Source organism: Rhyacophila brunnea, unplaced genomic scaffold, assembly GCF_057557595.1.
Source record: "Rhyacophila brunnea isolate RB1 unplaced genomic scaffold, BYU_Rbru_1.0 scaffold_8, whole genome shotgun sequence".
NCBI lineage: Eukaryota > Metazoa > Arthropoda > Insecta > Trichoptera > Rhyacophilidae > Rhyacophila > Rhyacophila brunnea.
Genome location: NW_028233350.1, coordinates 43,603,191 through 43,627,977, shown reverse-complemented (window position 1 = coordinate 43,627,977; position 24,787 = coordinate 43,603,191).

Genomic DNA, 24,787 nt, shown 5'->3' with positions numbered 1-24,787 from the left:
ACAGTACCTAATAAATAGTGAAATCTACGACTATTTTTGGGGATGGTACCATAAGTTGCCATAATATATACTATCGTCTCAGGTAGACAAATTATAAAATAAACTGCGTCTCCCATATTATCCATACGAAGCCCATACATGCGCGCAGTGGCCTTGAAGTACCAACTTATGAAAGGAGCGACGACCACTTCCGAGTTTAACATTGTCTCAGATAAACGAATCACAAAAAAAATTGCGGTACGTTCCATGGGTATAATGCCATAATTTTAAAAAGTTTGATTATGTGGGATTAATATTATTCCTTTCTGCGGAACGTAATAAAATTTTCATATAGCTACGAGTATCTGACACGAGCAGTCATAATATGGCGCCTCATGTTGACGTTGTCAAGCATCTATACACTTCACGGTCAAAGTTGATGAGTAATAATCATAGCCATGGGTGACCAAGCAGTATCAATTTCATTGACACACTGCTAGAATTCAATGTTTTCGTCGAACACTGATAGCAGAGGTCAAATCACTCTGGCACTGTAGCCTGGTGGGATTCACTGGGCACTAAACGTCACGAATGTTTTAATTAGTAATAATTATTGCTTAATTAATTTTAATCGAAAACAATTTCATGAATTGGCGAGATAATTTTTGTGACAAGCGTTTGAAATTTGTGAAATTGATTCCTCATGTACTTGTTTCGGCTTGGTTTTATTCTACAAAAACATAATTATATTATGTTTTCTGTTTACCTGAAATTAGCAATTCGACATGTGTTTAGGAAAAAGGGCGTAACCCTCACAGAACAAATTTTACAGGAGAGGCAAAAAACGGTTTTTGAGAAATTTTAGTTTAATTTTTTTTTAAATAGGCACACACGTTGGAGGCATGATGATTGATGATTTAGTGTAATATATTTCCGATCTAATAATAATTAAAGAAGTTATTACAGAAAAATCATTAAAATTGAGGATAAATGCTTTTTTCCATAAAATAAAAATTAATCAACCTCAATTACAACCTGAATTTAGATAATAATTCGGCATTTGCGGCTTACTTCCTTTTTATAGAACGTGTATTTAGTTGTATACATTGTTAATATCTAATAAAAACACTATTCGAAAAATCGAGGGTTACGCCCTTTTTTCCTAAACATAGTCGAATTATTTCTGAGAACTTATCTCAGTTTTAGGCACTTTTAAATAACCCGTCATTCCAATAGATTCATATAATTTTCGACTTTTATGTACCGTAATATGTCAAATTATTTATCTTAACGACCTCTAACAGTATACGTATATAATATAAACAAGCAAATTTTAAATATATACAAGAAATAGTGCGTCAAAGTGTAAGTTTTCTGACAAAGTCGGCATATATAAGACAAAAATACAACCAAGATCTTCCCGGAATTATTATTATATTTATATATATTAATATTTTTGGGGCTAGAGAACTTGTTGTACTCTCGAGCCCCTTTCAATAAGTTAAAAATAATTTTATAATCCCCTACAACCGTGTTTTGCGAAATGTTAAAGGTTTATAAAGAATACTACCTGCATTCCGACCGTAAATAAAATAGGTAACTATTATCAATTATTCTCGAAACATTCTCGAAATTAAATCATGACGAACAATTTTCTACCGTCCACCGTAAAGTACCATCGGTCGTAATCATTATTTATTTTTAAAATATTTTATATACCTACTTATGTCTAATTAACTGTATATTATAATTAAAGATGAAATCTTGGTTTGCTGTAAGTATTGTAAAAACGTGAGAAACAAACATGTTAAAAGAATTATGATTTAATTATAATGAACCATATCTATCTCTACATAATATTTTTTGCAATAACAAGGAAAACAACATAAACTTAATGGAAATTATGCATATTATTCACATCTTTCAAGCGGATATATATGTGTATACCTACGTCTAATATTATTAACACATGTTTGAGATAAAATAATCTTTACTCAAAATTAAAAAATAACAACTTGTTTTTTCAAGTGATTCATCGTATACTTAGTTAACAATCCAAGACAGTTGGTTTATAAAATGCACATATTACAAAGACTGTTTCACTCATACGATGAGCTTTACCTGGTATAAGTACCAAATTTTAAGTTTTTAAGCACAATACTGCGAGGTGGGTGTAGAAAAAAAGTTGTATAGTATGGGAACGGGATAATAATTTGTAATATTATATGTTATAATTGTGTAGAGGGAGTGAAAAGCTTGATGTATTCAGGAGGAATGTAGTGCATATGACATATGGGCCCGTATTAGAAGGAGAAAAAGTGCATATTCAGCATAACCAGGAGCTCTAACCTCTTCCAAGAACAATGTATCTCCAGTGACGTCCCGTGAGGGTAGACAGATTGAGCGTCGCTTGGGGGCAGCAATTACTCGAAAGGAGAATCATTACGACGGTGTTTAGGAAAAAGGGCGTAACCCACACAGATCAAATTTTACAGGAGAAGCAAAAAACGTTTTTTGAATGATTTTGAATGATGTTGGTTCAATATTAATAAAAAAAATATGCACAGACATTGGGTACATGATGATTGATGATTTGGTGTAATATCTTGTTGATCTACTAATAATTAAAGAAGTTATTACAGAAAAATCAATACAATTGTGGGTAAATGCTTTTTTCCTTCAATTAAAACTTAATTAAAACTCAATTAAAACCTGAATTTAGATAATAAATCAGCATTTGTGGCTTACTTCCTTTTTACAGAACGTGTATTTAGTTGTATACATTTTTTATATATAATAAAAGCACTATTAGAAAAATCGAGGGTTACGCCCTTTTTCCTAAACACACTCGATTATATATATATAGGAATAGGTACCCAAACTTAGTAATAATGGAAATATCTTTCCATTAAAACTCAACTCACTGGTGGGAAATAAAATGTGTTAATTAACATAAAAGGTTTTATAACTATTTTTTGTCGGGTTCGCGATGTCTAGTTTACTTCCGTTGTCCTTGGACGTCACGTCCATGATGACCAGCAATAACACGTGCAGATTTGCGAATTATGTTTGAATTATATGTTGGTAATACTTACCTAATTAATTTATCCAGGGTTCAGGTGTATTTTTAAATGTATCTGAAACCGTGGATTCCCAATATTATCTATTGAAGTAGAGATGGCATTTAAATTAGATTTTGTGGTATATATTTTGATGATAATTATAAGTAACAACATATTTCTTAGATATTGGAGTCATAAAAGTATGATAAAAAAAAAAATACTGTATACAAATGGGGTGGCATTTTGGCGCTGCCTAGAAGCGGCATTTTATCTAAGGACGTCGCTGTGTATCTCAGCATTCGTTAAACTTTGTAGACTCTGATGGGTGATCCATGTACCAAGAATGGACAGTGCTCAGCCGCTGAAGGGAATCCTGGATACCAGACGGGACGATCTAGAGACACCTGTGGGTCTATTCTATGCTTATCGACCGCTAAAGTGATAAAGTGATAAATATTATCAAACTTAGGGTAGGTTTGTATCAAAATATTAACACTTATTGTAACAATTACACGAAGCTGGTTTTTATTGTTGCAATAAGTGCTATATTTTAACAGCACCTATCTTGCTGCTGTTAAAATATCGCACTTATTGCAACAATAAAAACCAGCTTCGTGTAATTGTTACAATAAGTGCTAATATTTTTATACAAACCTACCCTAAGTTTGATACTATTTATCAATTTAGTGTTCGATAAGTATAGAATAGACCCACTGGATGGCTTTACCCCAGGATGGAAGGAGATGAAGGGAGTTCTTGTAGGATGCTAAGACCTGCCTTGGGTTGTTGGGCCATTTATGATGATAATGAGAGGGTGTGGAGAGCAATTAGGGTTTAGAATTTTTTTTCATTCATGCTTTCTTAGATAGAGTATAAGACAAGCCAGTCAATCATCCCGAAAATCCAGATAAAATAACGATACACGACAATATTACAAATATGTCTGAGATGCATTCTGCACTTTTTTTGGACATTTGTTTTGGATAGCCTCTAAGGAAACCGAAGAAAAGGAAGAGCGTCGATGTGCCGGAGCAACCAAATGAAGAAGCTTACTGAGGGCAGCATTCAATATTCCTTGAGAGACGCAGGTGACCGTGAGGAATAGAGGGTCTTAGTCTGTCAGAAGAATACTGCATTGCAGAGTGATTACGATTCAACCATAGGAAAACGAACAAGAAGAGAGAATTAATTTGTTATTGCTAGTTTTTTTTTATTTTATTCAACATTATTTATACACACAGTGTTATACTTTTAATTAAAAAAGCATACTTTTTAGAAACCTCAGCAAGCTTTTAAAAACATCTTAAAATAACTTTGTTTTTTAATTTGATCTCGTTAATTTTTCAATAAAATAAATATTTTTCTGTTTTCGAAGTTTTTTAAGTAAGTCTATGAAAAACTTATATTGAGTTTTTTATTGACATTATTCTATTCTAATATTTTAACGACAATAATTCGTACATGATTCTAAATTAGATATAATCATTCCAAAAAAATTACGTTGAAAAAATATATTTGTTGAAAAGTATTCAAAAAGTTTGTTGAAAATTCCCTTTTTATTTCCTATGGAAAACTTTTTGTATACATTATGAAGTGATTTAAATAGGGAAAGTGTCAGAGATTTTTATGTATTATCCATTTAATGTCATGCTGGATTAAGTTTTTGTAAGCGATATATTATTTTCTCACTTGGAATGTTTGCTGTCTTTTTTAAATGGCCATAACTTAAATCAGAGCCTGCTAACTTTCTTTTAATAATATTTGTTATAATAAAAATTATATTACACTTATTACGTATTTAATGGCTACACGGTGTCTCTCCAAAAGATGGATTGTCCTCACCTTTTAGCGACTTGATGAAATAAAATTAGCATTTACCACTAAGGCGTGGTATGAAAACAGATATTCCAATTCGTCACCCCAAAAGCAAAAGGGCACTTGTGCATAAATTGAGTTTTGAGAAAAATGCATTTTAAGTGTTTTTGGAGTGAAAAAAAATCGTGCAGAGGTTATTACTTAATATTTTGAAATGAAATTTGGAACACATGTGACTTAATTACTCAAGATTAAAATGCATTTGATTTTTTTTATATTTCGTCAATTTTTGATTTTTAATAGGTTTTAAGTCACATGTTACCTTTTTCCTATATGCATTTATGAATAGCTTTATCCTCATCTTTTGATTTGCGAACGTCCACTTTACGCTTATTTTGATCTTCCAAAATATTTATTTGGGCCTCTTTTACCGCTGCCAACATGTTTTTAAATTTTTCACAAATTTCACAAGTGCATTTTTTCTGCAACGAAATTATTTTTTGTACAAAGGCCCTTACTCACTTTTAAATAATTACACTTGTTACCTTTTTCCTATATTATTTTTGTAAACATTGCACATAGTTCCTCAAATCGTGTACATGATACCTTTTTCCTATGCATTAAATGAAGATCAGTTTACAAATATACAAGTAACCTTTATTTTCTTTGCTCAATTGTGAATTCATGAGTTTTGCTTCACAAATGCCGTTTTGCCGATAATGTAGAGAAAAAAATTACGAAGAAAACTGCATTCATGACTCAAAACCGTCAAAATTGCACATGTGCCCTTTTGCGTTTGGGGCGACGGTATATTTGTAGTATATTGGTTACGCATCGTGTGATATCCTCATAAGATAAATTCGCTTCCAACATGGACGTAGTATTATCCTCTTCAAGTGAAACAGTAAGAGGTGCAGTTTTTTTTTATCATAAAGCTGTTTATGAGTTTAAGAGGAAATAAATTGTCTCATTTTTATTATACGCTACTGGTATGGTTCACATCGTGGTTTTTCAATCACTATAAATAGTGTTATTTACCGCAGAAGCCTAGTGAATAGAGAAAATGGCAAAGAATCAATCATTGTAAACAATTTTCATTTGACCGATCATGGAGAGAATTTTCTTTTTATATGAACTTAAAAGTGGGTAACATATTTAACATTGAACATGCCAGTAAACACGTGAAGGCTTCTTAATTTCAAATTGTGTTTCTTCAATAAGCACCTACTAAAAATATATTCAACAGATTATTATGCTATATAATATATAGTATGTGTGTCTGTTGCATCAATAGAATAAAATTCTGCCTTGTTTTGTAGATATATTATATTTATTTATTTGTTTGGCATTTTCGTTTGCTTATTATATCTCTCAGATTGTAACAAAACAGTGAAATTTCGAAAAACAAGTTGGGATAATTACTACATGAATTTATCAGGTTAATATATACATTTAATTAGTCATGTTTAAGATAAGTTTATTTATACTATCATCATCATCATCAGCTGGGGTCGATCCACTGCTAGACAAAAGCCTCCCCAAGCTTCTTCCACTCTTCTTGGTTCTTAGTTTTTAACCTCGTACATCCATCCATTGAGTTGTATGAGACCGTCTATCTAGAGGGATTTAGGGCATCCTTATTATCGTTCAATGTCCTTTGACGTCATTTTATCCACTCGCTAAGCAAAATGTCTCTATTTGCACAAACACATTGCTATTTAATCTTCTTCTTCCCTATTCATCGATTTCTTTTGGTGTCTCTCCGCGTTATACCCAAAATACACTTTTCTATGCAACGATGCGTTTGTTATAATTTTTGGATTTCTCTTACATTAAAAGCCCATATTTTACATGCATACGTGAGCACTAATAGCATATATTCTTCTTCTTCTCTTCTTCGGCCATATCCGCCCTTTAGTTGGAACATATTATGTACACCACGCGACGCCTCCATGAATCCCTGTCGCTCGCCACTCTTCTTGCATCGTTCAAAGTCAAACCAGCATCCCGTAGCTCTGCCGTATACACTTTATAGATACTATTTAGCGGCCTTCCAGGACGCCGTAATCCGATTGGCATGAAGAACAGGCAAGCTAGGTTGAAGTTCGTTTCTAGCATCCGCAGCACGTGGCCGAGCCAGCTCCAACGTCGCCTCTTCACTCTCGGCGTGATTGGTGCGTTTTCTTATTTTCTCGTTACTCCTAAAGTCATACCACCCGCATACCCAGTATCCGTCGCAAACATCTGTTTCCGGAGCTCAGTATACGATTACTCTGAGCTTTCGTAAGGTGGCATGATTCACTATATATTGCATAATATATTATAATATAATGTCATTTTTAATATACTATTCAGAAACCAGATGCACTTCACGCTATGCTCAATCTATATTCAACTGTGATCAAGTACCTAACCTGAAATGACAGTTTTTATTTTATACATATTATTATGTCATGCTGTGTAAAAATAAGACACTGTTTACTAGTCTGGCAACAAATAAAAGAAACGTAAGTATTTTTTTAGATACTTTGGCCCCTACCTATTATTAATTTATATATCTCTGGCCGAAACTAACAAACGTCTTCATATATCTCGAGGGACTTATCACTGCGAGGAAAAAGAAAAGGCACAGATCTTCGTAGCGCGCCAAGGCCAGACATTATCATCTGCGAGGCGAGTCTGTTGTTTTATTTATGAAGGTGAAACTGCAATCATTTCGGAAATATTGCGTTAATGAAATGATATTGCTATATAATCCACTGTTTTCTAGTGAACGAGCTATCTTATTTTTTGAGACGTGTTGTATCGGCGAATGTTTTTCTGAGAGAATATTTATTTATTTCTTTTGTTGCTCATTCGATTTCAATATCTATAAATATGATATTTTTATATACCTAACAACTATTTCTTTGAAAAATATAATTAATGTATGTATGAGGCATGGCAAAGGGTGGAGGTAGACTGTTAAAATTCGACATAAATAGTCCACGCTAAGCTTCAGTCAGTCATACTTATTTGTTTTTATTGAACTAAGAATACAATTTGAACATTATGGTGCTGGTTAGTTCTTAAATTCAATTAAACCCTGTTTAAACCAAAGCACAATAGTTTAGTTATAGCTACTATGGGCGATCCGACAAAATAGTGCATAATTTTTCAGTCATACTTATTTGTTTTTCTCTAATTAATAATACATAATATTACAGATGGTGTTTGGTTAGTTTTTTTAAATTCATCAAGCCCTGCCTAACCAAACCGTAATCGATAAAAATATTCTTCAATCTATAAAATATCTAAAATTATGTCTAGTTTAATGGCATAATTTTAGATATTTTATAGATAATTGCTTGAATAAGGCAAAGTTTAAATGAATTTTTAAAAACTAACAAACACTATTGACATATTATTGTAGTTTTAGTTCAACGATAACAAATACGTTTGACTGACAAAGTTCAATGTGAACAATGTATGTTAAATCTTAGCAGCCTACCTGCACCCTTCGCCACTTATATGAGGCATCTAAAATCTACAACGATTGTTGATCCAAATAAGATGATTAGAATTAAGCTAATCAATTCTAAAAAAACAAAAGTTTTAGCTGGGCAGGGCTATTCTAATAATTATATATTATTTAACTACAAAATCAATTAATATTTCTCATACCCAGACTCTCTGTATCTCGATTCAAGTAATAATCAACTCGCCAACAGCTATAACTAAGGGTATTCTCCTACAATTAATTTCAATCCATATATAGCTGTCGCATCTACAAGTGGTTATAGAATGCGGGTGACTTAACGGACATAATTATTAGGATCGTTAGTGTCCGCTTGTGTCGTCCGCGCTGAATATTTGAGCAATCAGATAGTAGTTATACCAAATTATGAGTGCCGTGGGACTTCATTCTTCACAGTGTCATTTGGGTCACGAATCTCGGTCATAAAGTCCTGTTAAAAAGAAAAAAAATGTAACATTCCATTTACGTACTTAGATTTTCCATCTCTGGAGGGGATCCGGAACCGAACCCAACATAATTGTTACATTCGTAAACAGGCGGAATATTTGTAGGATATTCGCATTTATTGCCATGTCATTGAATGAAAATATACACATTATATCGTAGATATACTTATTCACCTGGCGCAGATTTATATAATTAAAATTCCATTATGAAGTTTTTATTATGTATGATTAATTTAGAGTAATTTAATATATATGCTATTTAAATTCTAATGGATTTAAGTTTTGTATTTTTCTTCAAATAATTAATAAGTTAAATTCAAATTCCATCAAGTAGGTTAGGTTAGGTCGGTAGTATTAATAATAATATGCTATTGTATGCCTATAATATGCCAATTGACTACTATATAATTATTTTGATAATTATCGAGTAATCGTTTTATTTAAATGGCAACACATCTGATTGCAGCACGCGGTATTGCCACATTGACTCATTACTGTCATCGTGTTCAACATTACTTTTATTTCTCATTTCTCAGTTTTTATCTTACCGTAACCTTAAGTTAACAATAAACTACTACTGTATTTTACCCAAACCTTCTAACAAGTAAATACATCTCCCTTTATGCAATATGCAAAATCACTCAACGCTTTCACTTGAAATGTAGGCTTGCATATTCGACAGCTTTCGTTGTAACGAAAAGCTTAAAGCTCCGCACCATCTGTCAATGTCGCCGAGGTTTTACATCTTCGGCCGGAGAGACTGCCTTAGACATTTAATCTGACTCGGCGCTTACAACCAAGAAATTAATTTCTCTTCAAGTGTCTGGGCAAGGAGCAATTAGTTCGCATGAAGTAACATTCATTAGGGGGTTAGTTTCAAAGGGTAGTAAACTAAGATGAGGGTATTATGTGGTCCAATAAACTTTATAACGTATTCGCTAAAGGAATATGTAACTATGTTTAAAAGATTTAGCTTAACCATAATCTAAAACAGCCATTAAAATTTATACGATCATCATAATAGTTACTGCGCTGGTAGTTAATTATAATTGCTGAGAAATATCTTTGAGACTTAGCTAATAACATCTTATCCTACGTACACCGGTACCATTAATTACAACTGTATTTTGAATTAAAATTTATTTCGGTATCTACATAAACGAACATTATTAATCACAGGGTAGAAACGCTTACAAGATGGCATGAAACAGTACAAAGAAAAATATTAAAAATAATTACCTTATGTATAATATATTATATTTGTCTCGATCTTTGGCGGTAGATGAAGGTGGAAGAGAGAGAATGTTGAAATTATGTTTAGAGGTTCGATAAAAGTTCGATAGAAGAATGCAATAAATACAATAATACTTTAATAAATATGACAGCGATTATAATCACGGATAATGATGTACAGTGAAGATCGATGTGCTCAAGATATTGATTACATAAACTAAGAGACTTCATACGAACGTAATGAAGTTGACTATGTCGAGTGAAGAACTCATGACAATAGTAGTGCGTCTCGTGATGGACTCGATGAGTTGAGTGAGGATTCATTAATTTTCCTTTCAATTTATACAAATGCAATACGTATATTAGAAGAGATATTATCGCAATTAACAAATTTAAATTGACCCTACTGATCTAGTTATGATTGAAGAAATTCTGACGAACTTTCTCGCTCGATTGTTTAGTTTTTACAACAATACATACATATTAAATTGTGTCTTTCATGTAATGCTGAGTGGTATGATTGCTACATGTTTATCTGTAAAGCATGAGAGAAAATATATGTAAAAAGAGCGAGACAAGGAGAAAACATATACATGAATAAACGAAAATTCTAAATTTGAAAAATCATATGAATCATTAAATTGAATTGGGTCGTGAAAGAAAACAAATGATTCTCTCACAATAGTTTGAAAAATGCTAACTATGCAGTAATAGCATATCAAGTGATTAGAGCATCAAGGAATAAATGTGCTATCCAAGAGATTTAAGGGAAATTATAATAGGGATAGAGTGCTGTAACCTACTGTAACCTTAGACAACATACAAAAACAGTCAGAAACATAAAAAGGTTATGAATGAGGAAAAACCATCGGCTAAGCGTTGTCGTTTTACAAATGAACGAGTTCAGCTGTGGTAAAGCCAGGAAACTCTACAAAGACTGGGCCAGGCCGATGCAGCATCTCATGAAAAAGTAATTTAGTCTGAAACACCAGAGAAAAATGGTACGGCAGAACATGCACGTAAACGCATATGAGAGAGGGATATTGGGAGAAGATCTAAGATGATGTTGACAAAAAATGGTACTACCTCCTGCGAAACTATTCTATACACAAGGCGGCTATCCACAGTAGTTTATCATATTTATGTATTTGGGTGGTTAATTGTTACAATAAATTAACCGTCACCAGGGGTAGTCAACCTGATCCCTACCACCCACTAGTGGGCGTTCCAGCTTTCATGGTGGGCGGTAGGGACAGTAAAGCAACGAATTAAAGAAATGGCATGTATTCATTGTGTGGTGCACGAACAACATCTTGTAGGAAATCATCTAAGTACAAGTCTCCATTCATCATTAACTATACGACACCATCGTATTTAGTTTCGCAGCATCAGCCTTAGGGATATCATTAAAAATTTAATTAATTAAATGTAATTTCATCAGACTTCATGCTTCTATGTATGCAAAGTTTCAATAAAAAGATAGATTACCATTACTGTGGAACCGGTGGGCGGTTAGAAAATTTTACTACTAACAGAGATACAAAAGTGGGCGGTAGGTATAAAAAGGTTCACTACCCCTGGTGTAAACTGTCAAAGAGTGCTATGTTTTAACAGTCCCTCTCTTAGCTGTATTAACTTTTAGAGCGAGATAGACAATTTTGAGAGTTCAGAATGCTTAGACGGTTAACTTATTGTTACAATTAACCGCTTCAATAGATAAATATGATAATGTGATAATATTTATCAATTTAGCCGTCGAAATACTAAAAAATACTATTCCGTGTAAAAATAAATACTGCCGCTACTTCGATAAATAACTTTTAGCTTTTAATTTTCCTACTGAACATTTATTACTCACATCCGTCAACCTTTTAGCTGTTTTCTTACTTCATTTTAAAAGACAATCTGTCATTTTGGAAAGTCCAAATTGCCGAATCATTCTAAAAGTTTTGTAACTAGCTTAAACTATTCCGAGTTTGATCATCAATCAATAGTAAGCACTGGCGGCTCCATGCTTAGGTCATTCGGTCATTGACCTGCCAAAATAAATACCTTACAATCGACATAATACTATTAATAATATGTGCAATGTCATATATAATAATATTAATAATAATCGGTGGATTTGAAATTATAGGGCGCGCGATATTGTGTCAACCCTGTCTATTGGGCTTTTTTTTGTTTGGGCGATAATTCCCCGAACAAAAATATTGTGTTCGCCGGCAGTCTGAAAATTGACCCAAATTGAATATTTTTATAAAATTTTCTCTCTCGTTTCTCATACATAAGACAGAGATCGATATAACACAAAGTACGAGATCGAAGCTTGTAACGGTGCGTGAATTACTGTAATATCGGCAATGCCCGAGTGTGAGACAAAAGATTTTTTCACCTAATTAAATGAAACAGAATGATAACACTGACTAGATAATTGGTCTCAAGACGCAACTGTGTATGCGGTTCGGATTCGTTGACAGGTTTTGACGAATGCTTTTGGTTATTTTAATCATATGTAAGGAGTTTTTGGTGCAGTTATTGCATATACACACAACGTTTGGTTTTTAGTGATTTATAATATTTTTGTGAAGCAGTTAGTACGCACGCAGTAGCAATTGAAGTCTGTGATACAATTATAATGGAAATGGAAGCACGATTCGCATCCAACGATCATCTCATTATATCCGATTTGTTCAATAAAGAAAATTACACTGATTTTAAAAATAATTTTCCCACACGTCAAGTAAATTTGGTAAAACTGATAGAAGAAATAAACATAATCAAGTTAAAAAATGAATTATTGGTGTTTTATCAACGAGATGATTTGCATGGCGCTAATAGTGCAGTTTCTCTTCTACATTTTTTACTCAGCAATAATTTCAACGAAACATTTTCCGAGTCGATCAAAGTTCTCCAATTTATTTGCGTCATACCAATGACAACAGTTGAAAGTGAAAGATGTTTTTCCACTCTCAAAAGAATAAAAACCTTTCTACGCAATACGATGGGCCAGGATAGACTGACCGCTCTTGCAATGCTCAGTATTGAAAAAAAAAATATGTGGGAAAAATAGACAATTTTTATAATCGTGTGATTGATGATTTTTCAAAAAGCAAATAAAGAAAAGTGGACCAAATTTACAAAAAAATATAACGCGTTGTGTGCAATTTCGGTTAACGATGGGTTGGCGTTATGAAAAACGGACATTTTTTGAAGGGTAAGTAGGTACCTACCTGAAACAATTTCTAGCACTTATTCTATAATATATAAAAAGTCAATTTGCAATACGTCTTTTCAGTATACAACGAAAAGGCAAATTAAAATAATATATTCAAAATTGACCTGCTAGTTTTTTCCGGATTAAGCCGCCAATGATAGTAAGCATAGTGATTGTCTACTTACTCTCACAATTTTGAAAATTTATTGTTCAAGTAAGTCCATCAATTTACTTACAAATAATGGTAGGCGTATTTTCTATTTGACGTAGTCATTATAAATTTTCTGATAAACGACAAGAAACCTATTGATCTAGTCACTTTTGAAGTGAATATTTTTTACGTCTGGCACTCTAAATATCCCGGTAGAAGAATCCCGCTGATCCGTGGCGAAAACCCGTCATGATTTACTCGACAAATGAAATTAAAAGCAAAAAAATAATTAATGGAATAAATCCCTTCGATTATTAAGTGCGCACGCAGACGATTACGCTATTGAACCCATCGTGAAGATGTCAGTTTTTATAAATTAAGTTGTCAACATTGATATAGGTAAACCATTATTATAGACACAAACTAATAAATTATCGATTTTTAAAAGTATTAGTGTTTACAAATAAAAATATAAAAAAATCATTTTTTATGTAACAGTATAAGTACCTACATTTAATTTTTATTGTTTTTGAATAAAATAAGTATTTTTGATAAAATAGCTTTTAAAGAAGCATTTATTTCGAATAAAAATAACAGTTACGTGCATTAAAATAATATACATATGCAATTAATGACTGTGCTACTATAATATGCATATCCAATAATGGAGATAAAAATAAAACTTTTCACTCTTTTGCATGTGTCGGATACAAAAATGCCTTGTTTTCATTTTAATCGTCACATAGATATACTTACGTAAATTAAAAGTATCCCGTGAAACGTTGACCAAAATAACATTAGGTATGATTTCAGTACTTACAAAATTTGCACTATTTGTGGCAAATTTATTTTAGTGGGCTTAGAAAATTTTGAAATTTAAAATTATGTATATAATGGTTCTTCATTTAGTATTGAATATTTGCGAGCTATTCCAACTAGTTAACACAATAACACTTTTTTTCTTAAACCGAAATAACACGGACAACACCCAGATCAATTTTGTATCATGACAGTTATCTAAAATTCAAATTGATAAAACGTGTGTACCGCACCATGCCACTGATTTTTTTATTATGTCACTTTAACGTTCAGTCTAAAAATAACTTGAATTATACATCTACTGTATCTCCATAAGTAATTACTGTTGTATTATATATCGCGTTAATAATATATAGTCCATTGCTAATATAAAAATACATTGACTTTGCATTTATTCAATATATTTCGTGTAATCAATAACATCTGACAGCTTGCTTTCATGTCCGGTGATGTGAATATTAATTTTCCAAATCATCGCTTCTCAAAAATATAATTGTTTTCTTTTTATCTCGCTCTATTTAGTGTGGTTGTTCGGGCCCGCGCCAACTAAAACTTTCAGTCCATACATCGAGATAACTAACTCTTGGATTACGACGTAGCATATTTAACACTTTTTTGTTAATTTCGGGGTTAAGTTTTATTTGAGAATATAGCTCTGTTAGATGTTATACCTAACAATAAAACTCTAAGAGTTGCATAGACTCGTACAAAATTGTTATCAATAGCACCAGGTAAATCCTTTGTTATTAAAACAAAACTAGCACAAAGGGTCGATAGTACTTGACACCCATTTACACAAAGTATCCTAGTTTTCTTCTAGTGAGCCGTTTCTTTTGCTTTTTCTACTGCAAAGGTATTTCGTGCACAAAGCACTCCGCGATCGGTAGAGATAAGTCCGTGATTTTAGCGAAACTTGCCAGTTTATTGGTAGGTCTGGAGATAAAAGCTAAAAGCGGCTTTAAGGTAACGGTGCCGCGATGTTTTCCACGGATAAAAAGTGTTCGAGGTAAAGTCTTGAGGTTAATTCAAATACGTCTTAGATTTTTTGCTCCATTCTTGTTTCTTTTACGTGCATTTTAAATTACATCGCCCTTTTTTACGTGGCGTATAATTTAACAACTCTATCAGGTTTGGGTGCTTAAGACAATTTAGATTAGTATAAGTACTCACATTACACAGGATTTCAGTACCTACAGACTATGAGTAAATTCTACCAAATGGGGTAAACATAAAAATTTAAGGGTACTATAATTCCAGAGAAATACAAATAAAATTCCATATATAAAATACAAAGTATGTTTGTTTATTTGTTTCATTTCGACCTTTTACCACAAATTAACATAAAGTTTTCATATTTTGGATCCGATTTTAATTTTGTGTTTTATTTGACTTTTGTTGCTATTTATACAGTTATTATAATTGAATTAAATATTTTTTTATTCAACGAATAATTCACAAGATTTAAGAATGTAACACTCTAATTATTGAACATACATAATTCTGAAAACCCTTCTGAGAAAATATATTATAACCAATAGAAAAAATCTTTTTGAAAAAGTAAAACACCCCGCATCGGGAGGAATCGAACCTGCATCTGTATGTGCGTGGGTGCGATACTCGAGAGATGCAGAATTAAGTATGGTCAACAATTATAATAATGATTTTTTTATTATTATTATATTGTTAAATTGTAATTATTTATTTACATATCAGTAGTGAACTTTACAAACTACAAATTCAAGACGTTCACAACATGATACGAAATAACAAATAAATAGTATTAAAAATAAAATAAACTCAAGCAGTATTACAAAAAACATTATCAAGTTAAAATGTAAATGAAATAAGACCGCCTATTTAAAAAAATATATTAAACAACGTTCATATAAACTCATCCTGACGTACATGGAATATATCAGTATCCGAAGCGATTTGGTTGAACACAGTAATTGCCCACCCAATTGTCATTACCAATAGTAGGTTAGTTCTACAAATAACTGATTTTCTAGATTTCTAAGACCAGGGATTCAGGAACACACAGGTCAACACTACTAAGAATGACAGAATTCGCATTTACATCCAGTAATAATCTGAAAAAGTACACATTTATACCGATTAGCAGCGAAGGACTGGAGACTAAAAAGAGTGTAACGATCTAGGGAAGACTTTTATTCAGCAGTGGCGACCCGACCCACAGAACAGATTAATAAATAGAAATGAAGACTGTCGATTCACTTTCCATTATTTTCGTATTCTGACCCCAATGATGATTTCATTAATATTAGTTAAATTGAAAAAATAATATTATTTCCGTTGAAAAACTCCCATTATAAATCATAGAATACAAAAATCAAATCAAATACTTCATCAATTTGTACCAGCGTGAAGATGACAATCCTTCAGTCGTCTTGGCGTACAGATGACATCTTTGATTCAACGGTACAATGATGATGGTACTAAATCATCCTAGGCAAACTTGCGAGTGCTAAAGGTTAGCGTCTAGCAACTAGATGGTGAAAGTTTATTTATTTTTGTAATTCAAATTTCTATTTTTTTTTTTTAAATAAAATTCACATTTTAAAATAATAAATTCAAATGGTTATTTTGAATGTTAAAGGTTATTGTATAACCACGCGTGTCCGTGGGAAAAAAGTCCGGAAGCATTTTCCGGGTTACGCCTTTTCCCCTGTCGAGTCTGACGTGTACGTCCGCCATACAAAATTGACAGCTTGATCGAATTCGTCTCATGAGTCTATCTTTTTTTTTATTGACATCGTAGCAAACCGTAAGCTTTAAAGTATTGCGGCAGGCCAATTCTGTGAGACACGTATGACGTATGAATTCCTCATATTGCGAACAACCAGAGAAAACTGACGGAATTTTAGATCTGTAGTACTAAATAATGTATTTTGTGTAGAGTGCAGAGAACTTTCAACCATGCTTTTTTACTGCAGTGCGTTTTCTTGAAACATGTGATACATTGGCTTTCTAAGAAAGTTTTATTATCTAAACCAGGGGAGGGCAAACTGCGGCCCGCGGGCCGCATGTGGCCCGCCGGGTATTTTTTTGCGGCCCGCCATCATTAATTGTACTTCTGATTACGAATAACTTTTTTATGTATTTTTTAAAAAATATTGACAATAGATTCAAATTTGAAGAATTTGTTGTTTCATTAATGTATTATCTCAGTATGTCTTCCTTGCGTCTCGTCTCACACTATGTAACCGCTATCTTCTATGTTGAACATCGTGACACATTTAAATACTTTTAACTCTGCGTTGCAAGGAAAAAAATATATGCCCACGATATGGTGAAGAGTTTGAATGGATTTCAATTAAAACTCAAGTTGTTCCTTCGACAAATATCGAATAAGAACGTGGACCACTTTCCAAATTTGAAGTTGCTGAATATACCAGAATATAAATTTGAAGAATATGGTAAAATTATTAAAGCTCTGAATGACGATTTTTTACAAAGATTTGGTGACTTCCGAAAACTTGAGACAAGTTTAGCAACAGTAGGTACGCGATCCATTTTCAATAGATATTGATAGTGTACTGACAGAGCTACAACTTGAGATTATTGGTCTGCAGTGTGACACTGATTTAAGAGAATTGCATCGTCGTGAAGATATATTCAAATTTTACAATGTCCTTAATTCAGACAAATTCGAACAACTTAAAGATTATGCAAGAAAAATGTTCGTTGTTTTTGGATCAACCTATATATGTGAACAAACATTTTCGATCATGAACCTCAATAAAAATTCTTTACGATTAAATATCTCCGATGCCCATTTACAAGCAGTTTTGAAAATATCAACTACAAAATTAACACCTGAATTTGAAAAAATGTACAACACTTTCATTCTCCTCATTAATTTTTTTGTAATGTTTATTTTTCGTGATAATAAATAGTGTATATTATCTAAAAATGGTATTTTACTTGCGGCCCGCCGCTCATTTTGAATTCTTGAATTTGGCCCTCCATCCAAAAAGTTTGCCCGCCCCTGATCTAAACAGATGTTTTTTTATGATATTATAAGGCTTTCAAATGTAAAAAAACTCTTGCATTACAACACAATACTTTTAATACTCAGTGCCAACTTATCACAGCTACATGACAAGGGTTTACAAAATTGTCTTAAAATACGATATTCAATATATTTTGTGTCAAATGTCTTGAATAGTATAATAATTAAATTGCCACAGTACGATGATCATTACAATTTTATTTGTGTAATAGTTTCTATATCTATTTCAGGGCCAGTGTATCAATTTGGAGCCAATATCTCTTTTATAACTTAGATACACACAATAGAAACCATAAAACTATAAGTCTATCAACATTTAAAGGTGGAAAATTATAAATTCTGTTTTCCCGAAAGTGTTATTTTTTTCTTTAAATACAGCTATGAAAAAGCTTACTACTAATAACAATATATGTGGATAAACAACTCAATCCGTGTCAGCATATTGATCGGAAATATTAAATAACTGACCGAAATTACAAATTCTTTTATATCCATTTCCCGTAGTGTCCAATTATGGCAAACTCAGTAAATAGCTTACTGCAATTATAATTTCCGCAATGTCCGTTTTTTTAAGATAGTCAGCCATATCCAATGATGTAAACTTCATATAGAGTAACTGACTCAACTATAATAATTATTTCTTAAATATTCTTTTCAAGATATTATTTTGATTGTGAGTACGTCAAAAAATAGCGGATCATAATTCATTGGACATATCACTCGAATATAAGTTTCCGGTCTGTTAGTATAAATCAGTCTCTATATCGCTCCGCACAACATCTCATTCTACCGAGACTCGGACCTCGGAACAGTATCATAAGTATTGTAACATAACTACTCTTGTTCCGACTGTTAACGCTGCAAATAAAACTCGCTCCTCCATACATCGGAGCAACTACCAAATCTCGACTTTTTCATCCACAACAAAATACATGATACCCACAAATATAACAAAATTTATGAATCTTTTAATTAACAAAACTTTCTCACGTAATATTTCAAAAATATAAAATTGGCTTCCAATTTTGTAGGTAGAGTTTATTTTAATACAGAAATTAAACAAAACTTCGCGTAAATGTGAAACATTCAAATCGTCATTTATCTACTAACTTGTTTTAATTATCACTCTTAAAAAGAGACATAGTATTAAGTTTCATATTTTTTACGTACACTTTGTGAGTACGTAACAAACAATTTTTAATTAGCCTCCAAACAACTTTTCAAAGCCAGCAGACTAATGAATGCCCCCGACGTGTGAATAATACTGAAAAATGAGCTTAACTTCCTAAAACAATTCCGCGAAAGCTTAGTTTGTGCTCCGCCCCTTCTTAAGAATTCAAATTGTTTTTTTTTTTAGTTTTTATGTTAAGTATTTGCTATTTGCCAAAAATGGTTCGTTTTTGCTTACGCGTGTAAAACTTCGCGTTTTTTTTTTGTTAGATAACAAATTGCCATGAATTTTAAAAATTCTAAACTTTTCGCTATTACTTCCAAGGCAACGGTGTTATCTAAGTGTTTCTCAAAGTTTCGACACGGTAGTTACGACTTTTTCGTACATTGTTTATAACGGCGCAAGTAATTTTGTTCAAAAAATAATTTGACGACAAACTATCATGACACATTCATTATTCATATAACACTGGATCCCATATTAAAAAATCTTTTTACATCATAAGCACTATATTTTGGTAATCACTGTGTAATCTTATAATACAATTTACACAATGTTTTTGCTCTTGTAACCGTAATTTTAATGAATATAATATTCACTATGTCTTTATTTTTCTATAACATAATGATATGCCTGTGGGACTGTCTTGTTTATTGTGAAAATATGGTCTAGCACCTTTCTAGAAATCATATAAAGTCTGGCGGAGAACGGTGTTTATTGAAAATATATTTATTTATTTATGAAAAGAAAATATTGTGGATATAACAAATCAAAATTCACGACGTTCACAAATTTTATACAGTAAAATAAAGTTTCAAAAACAGAATACATAGCACATCACTGAAAATTTCTATGTCGTTGGAGAGCATATTGACTAGTCTTGCACCCCTCACTAATGGTGCCTGATAAGCTTGACTTGAGGAAACAGTTCTGTTATATTATTTATGTTAAATTATTTACGACAGCAGGATTGGAATTAACAATATCAATTTATTAATTTAAAAAAAACACTGTGGATATTACTAATCAGAATTCAGAACGTTCACAATATGAGATTTAAATTGAAAAAAAGCTGGTTATTAAACATGTTAAATAAAAAATAAAAACATCAACAAATTATACAACATTTATTTTCAAAAACAAAATTCACAACACATCACTGAAGATGCATATTATATATTTGTGGATTGCATTGATTAGTTTTGTACTCCTCGCTAAAGATGACTGGTAAACTTGACACGAGGAAACAGTCCTAAGCCAGAATAGGTCATGGATGCGATGACGTAGGAAATTGAAATGCGCATATAAATTCAAATTCTTTAGGATACCAGAATTGGAAACCATCCTTCGTAATCGCAGGCAAAAATGTCGCAATAGCAAAAGTGACTTACGAAAAAAGAGAGTGAAAAGTGAACATGCCTTGTAGAAAGTCAGTCGGGAAGTAATTGTTTGACGAATTATTGAAAGGAAAATAATTATAAATATTATACTTGAGCATCCCACAGGCCATATTTAAATGATCCAGATATCAACATATTATATTAATAAGTGAATTCCATTGTTATGTATCACGGCCTGGTACCTGAGGTTTGTCTTCCCGGAACTGGGCAGTCAAGTAGGTCATTTTATCGACTTCTGATTTCGAATACGTTACATTTGGACGACGGAAACCCTCTTCTTTGAAGACAGTGGATGATATCAGTCGTCGCTTGACTGATAAAATAGGTGAGTGCCGTTCAACTGAGTACCTGAGATAGCGAATAAGTATACAAATCTGAAAAGGTAAAGCAGTCGTTGTTACGTAAGTACTCTTGGTACATCCGGGGGTCTGGACGAGGTATTTTATAATAATTATGCTTGGAAAAACCTAGTATATCAATAGTTTTATAATTATTATTTTGTTGGTTTATATATAATTTGTACTTTTATCGGTTAATTTTACACCTTTTGTCACTTATTTTGTTTTACTCTTTTATTGTTATTAATATCATTGTTTTTTCATGCATCTTTTTAATTCTCTATATAATTCCCTATGTAATTTAAGTTCTTGATTTTAACTTGGGGAATATTATAAAATAAACTTCAATGGGTTTAAATATAAATATTTATTGCTATAATAATATCAGTTTAGTAGCTACAGTCTATACGAAAAATAACCCCGGAAGTTCGACATTCCAAGCCTAAATTGTTAGATTTATTTTGTTTCTTCTTTGTTCTAGTTTCTACATATATATATATTTGTATTTCAGGTATATTATGTAAGTTATATATATGTCTGTAGGTACATTGAACTTCTTCTTGAAGTGTCAAACCAACTATCCTCGGATAGTAATATCGACCCATAGAAACCAATGTGAGCTGTGATAAAATTTTGCCATACATGAGTAAATGTTCGGTATAATTTCTTACAAAATAAATATACTAAAAGTTTAATTCTCCAATATGTTGAGGATTAATATGCATGCGACATAATATTATCGATCACCGGGGTGCCCTAAAACCCCATGAATAGTATAACTCGTTCGTTTGATGTAGAAGCAGCGAAAAACTAGATACAGAGAAGAGAGAAGGCAGCTAAAAGAGGCCTTTATCCACCAGCAAATCGACCCCGGCAATTATTTAAGGTCTTCTTCTTTTGCCATATTCGCCCCTTAATTGGAGCATATGGACACCAAGCGGCGCCTCCAAGAATCCCTGTCGCTCGCCAGTCTTCTTGCTTCGTTCCAGGTCAAACCAGCATCCCGTAGCTCCGCCGTATACTCTCTGTAGATTGTATTTAGCGGCCTTCCAGGACGCCGGAATCCGGTTCAACATGCGACCTTTTAATGTTATATTTATTATTATATTCGTAATAATAGTAGTATATTCATTGACATGTTTTCTTTTTCAAGTACATGCGGAATGTTTTTTAGTCATCTTTACACGATTTAAGATTATATTGCTTCGACGCCATCACAAAATAAATTGACGTGTGAACAGGTCGACTATCGCTCTCCGACTGGCGACGACTGCAAAATTTCGTTCCACATACTGTTAAAAATTATTTGCCGTTTCACTTATGTACGCTCTTAAGAGATTAGAGAGTTTCCTTTCACGACCTGATTAAAATAAACGATTCCTCCGATTTTTTAAATTTTGAATTTGCGTTTATACGTGTATGTTTCTTCATCTTCTTCTTCGGCCATATCCGCCCCTTAGTTGGAGCATATGGACACCACGCGGCGCCTCCAAGAATCCCTGTCGCTCGCCAGTCTTCTTACTTCGTTCCAGGTCAAACCAGCATCCCGGAGTTCCACCGTATACACTCTGTAGATTGTATTTAGTGGCCTTCCAGGACGCCGGAATCCGGTCGGCTTGAAGAACAGGCAAGCCAGGTTGAAGTTCTCTTCTAGCATCCGCAGCACGTGGCTTAGCCAGGTCCAACGTCGCCTATTCACTTTCAGCGTGATGAGAGGCTGCTTGGTGCGTTCTCGTGCGAAGTCTACCTTTTTAATAAAAAATATATTTTAATTATCTAATAAAGGCCAACAGAGAAATCTGTCTCTAAGTATTGAATTTAGAATTAATTTAATGTACTATATCGTAGTCTATTGAATCTTCTACTAACACATGCAAACTAAGACTTGGAATAATCCAATTTTTTTTTTATATAGTTTGATACCTACGATTTGTCTAACAAACCGAAATGGAGTGCATTTTAAAGCCTGAATAGTACCTTAGATGTGTCCTTCCATTGTGTCTAACGCGTAAAATACCTATATGAGTGTTACAAGCTTATTACGCGTACTCACATACCCATGTAAAATGTAGAAGAAATCGAAAATCTAGGTATTTCGCAACGTGACATGGAAAGGTGCATGTTGGGTATATAGTGTAAAGATCACAAAGAACCCAATAAATAGTATTGAAAATAGATAATTTTAAACACATCAGAAAACATGCCGATTTGAAGAAAAAGTAGACCGAATGGGCCTTAAATTTATATACTGTCCAAATTACTGCTCTTCTTCTTTGAGTTATTGAACCGCCTCAAGGGACAACAGTAATCATCCGGATAGTGAAAAGATGTGAGGATTCAGTCCCACCTTGCCTGTCTTCTTCTAGGATTTTTTTCTAATAATTATGAGTATTAAAAATGTGAGAATCTTTGCTACCTATCAGTGGCGAGGGGTGGAGGTAGGCTATTAAGATTCGACAAATATTGTGTTATTGTGCACACTAAACTTTGTCAGTCAAACGTATTTGTTTTCATAGCACTAAGACTACAATTTGCAGATAATGCTGGTTAGTTTTTAAAATTCAATTAAGCCCTGCCTAAACCAAATCACAACAGTTGTGGTAGGTATACTATGAGCAACCGATAAAAATAATGCACATGTTTTCAGTCATATTTATTTGATTTCATTGAATTAAGAATATTAATTTATTAAGCCCAGCTAGGCCAAACTATAATCGATAAAAAATATTCTTCTATCAATAAAATAACTAAAATCGTGTATAGTTTAAGAATTGCCAAATTTTAGATATTATCTTATAGATAAACGAATATTGTTTGATTATTATCTACTGTGTTTGGATTATGCAGGGTTTAATTGCATTTTAAAAACTAACAAACACTATCTGTGCATTGTAGTATTAGTTCAATGAAAACAAATACATTTTACTGACAAACTTTAGTGTGCACTATTTATGTCGAAACTTTACAGCCTACCTCCAACCCTCATCTCCACTAAAACAGCAATAAACCTAGTTAATAGTTAATTACTTTTTTTATTCAACGAATAATTCACAAGATTTCAGAATGTAACATTCTAATTATTGAACATACATAATTTTTGAAAATACTTCTGAGAAAATATATTATAACCAATAGAAAAAATCGACACCCCGCAGGAATTGAACCTGTATCACTTGGGTTTCACGCCCACGCACATAGACCTGAAGCGACTTAGAAAGCGCTTCAGAGAGTATTATAAGAGCCATTAGTTAAAATTTGTCGTAATTAAATTATGGTACCTTTAATATATGTGCGTGGGCCCCGAGAGATGCTGGTTCGATTCCTGCGGGGTATCTTACTTTTTTCAAAATTATTTTTTCTATTTGTTATAATATATTTTCTCAGATATGTTTTCAAAAATTATGTATGTTCAATAAACATAGTATTCATAAATTACAATAATATTATTAGGTTCTTTCTGATTACCTCTACAATTTATTATTACTTGCATTCAGAATTGTCTCGATTCTCTAAGCCCTGCGAATAAAAATCCACGAATGTATGTAACGTTTATTGAGCTCCTACACGAGGACCCTAATAAATTACTGTTTGCGGTTTGTTTGACTGTAC